General features: G+C 44.1%; 1 pseudogene; it reads right to left on the bottom strand.

Annotated features, from left to right (window-relative positions):
- Positions 1 to 992: 992 nt before the first annotated feature.
- Positions 993 to 1,830, bottom strand: LOC123934174 (annotated as a pseudogene).
- Positions 1,831 to 3,412: the final 1,582 nt, after the last annotated feature.

The following is a 3,412-nucleotide window of genomic DNA, read 5'->3' on the forward strand; positions in this document are numbered from 1 at the left end:
AAAGATACACAGTGTTGTTTTGCAGCCTTTTAAACTTTATATAAATGGTATCATATAGTTTGAGTCACTTTGCAACTTTCTTTTTCAGGCAAGAGATTTTTGTGTGGAAGCTCAGCCATCTGGATCCATGTACCTCTACTTGCTTCATTTTAACCACTATGTAGTACTCTATTGTCAACATAATTGCAACTTATTTATCCATTTTCCTAAAGATAGACATTTACATGGGGTGGCAAAGCCTGTTGGTTGCTTCACAAATGCCCTTCTTCCCTCCTCAGTAACAGACCCCACTTTATGCAGAACAAAACATGAAAGGATACATTTCCTCAGCTGTCTTATTCCCCGATGGGGCCATGTCTATATTTTGGCTGCTAGAGGGTAAGCAGGGGTTCCTGAGTGGGACTAAAGAGCATCAGACTGGGGCATGCCTTTCTGTTCCATGTCTTTCCTCTTCTTTTTGCTTCCAACATGGGTTTGACAGCTGGATCTCCAGCCCCCATCTGAAACCACCACTTGGAAATTTCCTTGAGAAACCCTGTTGGGATGAAATTCAGTTTATAAATTAATTGAAGGAGAACCAGTATGTTATTACACTGAATATTCCTAAGCTTGTACATGATTTACCTATGCATTAATACAAAACAAACCCCACCTCTGGCCATGCTTTGTACTTTTCTCCATAAAGTTTTCTCATGTTTGATATGTTCCCAATTGGTCTAAATACTTCTGGTATTTGAGGTTTGGACTCACGATCCTGAGATCAAGACCTGAGCTGAGATCAAGAGTCAGATGCTTAATTGACTGAGCCACCCAAGTGCCCAAATTTTATTTTATTTTATTTTATTATTTTATTTCCCTCATTAAAACAGACTTGAACTGTATGTTTGTTTCTATTCCTATCATTGTTATTTTTTTTCTGTCCCCTTTTTAAAGAAACTGTTTCTTTTCCATCAGCTTTCTTTGCATCATGTTTGCCTTTGTGGAAGAACAGTTTAGGACCACTCAGTGGTTGTTCCTACCCACTCAGTGGTCTGAGCAGTGGGAGCTGCCAACCCATCTCCAGCAGCAGGCTGAGGGCTCCAGTCTTAGCGGGGAGCTGCTGAATAGGCACAGAGCACATCTGCCCACCCTCAGACGAGTCTGCAACTTCAGGTTCAGTGGCAGTGAATGCAGGACCTGGAGCAGTCCACTCACCCTGAATTTCTCCTTGATCACAGCCTTTCCAGCAGTGGCAGCTCTCCCTTTTCAATCTCTTTAGGATCTTTCTAGAAGTAGAGATCAGGCACGACCTCCCATGGGTGTTCCTGGGCAATGGTGCCACGCGTGCTCAGAACTTCCCCAGGGCCAGCATCCACCACATCAGACCTGCTGAGTGAGCTCTCTAGTTGCAAGGGATGGTGATGTCCCCACAGCACAGGGGAGAGTCTGTGTTACACAGAGCAACAGTGGCCAGGTTAACATAACACATCTCTGTGAGAGGCTGGTGGTCAGTCCTGGGATCTGTAACCACCAGAAGGCTGGGATCCTAGAAGGCTGCCTGGATCTGGTTAGTGAATGTTCCAGGAGTGAAGTGGCCAGCAACGGGAGTGGCTCCAGGAGGAGCAGCAAATTTCCTAGCACAGCTTGCTGGCCAGTGTTCCTGGACCACATGACCCTGACATCAGCTGGGTTTTCAATGATGACAATGGCGTGAGCTGCCAGCAGAAGCTTCTCTCAGCTTCTCGTCAGATTCGTGACAGAGATGCTGTCACTTTTCCTTTTGTCGATGGACTGTTCCATTTGGAAGTCAATGTTGGTGCCACCCAGGTAGGTTTCTGCTGCAAGGAACATTGTGAAAGTTTCCTTTTAAGTTACGACAGGAACACAGAACAACACTGTACGAACCTCTCTCTGGATAATGTGGAAAGACCCTGTTTTAAACTCTTGCTAGAGGCTTGTCTATTTTAGTTGTTTGATTAAAGAGCCTGTTTCTGTGACTATGTCTTATTATTCCTCCTTTAACTTGGTTTTCTATATTGCTCATTTTCATTGATTGTAATTTTTTTACTCTTAAAACAAAAAGTAGCATTTAACATAAGCACTACTTCATTGCATTTGCCAGTGAGTTTAGTGAGTTTTTGTGCTGTTTCTCATTTCTCAGGCCTTTCTTCCTTGTCCACTGCCCACTGACATTGAGTATCTACTGGCAGTAAAGTGTTCTATTTGTTGAACATCTGAAAAATATCTGTTTTGCCTTGACAGCTGAATGATAGTTTAGGTGGGTATAGAATCCCAGGGACGGTGTTTTTAAGATTTCTTTGCTGTGCTCATTGCATTTTATAATTACGTACATTATGTGATTATTTGAAAAATGTCCATCTCCCACCAGGATGATTTTCCTTTGTTCTGTCCACTGCTGTGTATCCCAGTGTCTAGAACAATGCCAGACACAGAATAGCCACTCAATAAACTGTACTGAATGAATGAATGAATGAATCCCTCACTAGGTTTTCTGTTCTCTAATGGCAAGGTGGGTGTCTCACTGCTCAGGGCTGAGTCCAGTGACTTGACATAGTAGGAATTAAATGCAACTATGCTGAAGGAATAAATGAATTCATCCAAGTTCTAAAACCAAAGACTAAGAGTAGTACTCTTAAAAAATAGTGCCATTTGAAAAAACAACCTTTGGAGACATGTAGGCCCACATTTTCTTTTTAAAATACCTTCCTAGGGCTTAGCTGCAAGGGAGTTGGGGACAGAGAAGGGGCTTTCATGAAAGCAAGGCCTTCCTTAGATTGTTTCCCTTTTACCAAATCTGCAGAAACTTTCAAAGACCTGTTCCCAGAAAGGATAACATTCTCCAGCTTAACAGGGACCCTGCCTGAGACCTTGTTTTTGAACAGACTAGAACGCATCGTCACTGATGGCTCCTTTAAGGGAAAAGGGTGTCACAACAGTAAAGATGACATCCAGGTGCAGACTGCATGGACAGGCACGGTGACAAATAAAATATTCAGTTCTGTGGTGGCCTTAGCAAGGACGTGTGGCAGAGTCAGCGGATGCCTAAGTGTAAGGAAGTGCACTGGGATTTGCAGTGAGGCCCATTTAGGAAGGAGGCAGGGGCCTCAAGGCCCATTGTACAGGAGACCTTGAAAGAGTTGGCCCCCTGGGAGCACTAATGTGCTTCGATTTGGCCATTTGTAAAAGGAAAGGAACTATCAGGACGTGGAAACAATGTCTGGCCTGCACCATTTAGAGGACACAGGGGTCACCTGTGTGTCAACCAAGGAAGAGGGTCATTCATAAAGCCCTAAGTCCATTCGTCAGCCCTGAAACCCAGCTCACCAGGCCTGGGGTGGGTTAGCAGGGGTGGTGGGGGACGCACTGCTATGTTTCTCTACTTTCTGGCCAATTCTAACAATTTGCAGTTGAA

Source organism: Meles meles, chromosome 21 (assembly GCF_922984935.1).
Source record: "Meles meles chromosome 21, mMelMel3.1 paternal haplotype, whole genome shotgun sequence".
Taxonomy (NCBI): Eukaryota; Metazoa; Chordata; class Mammalia; order Carnivora; family Mustelidae; genus Meles; species Meles meles.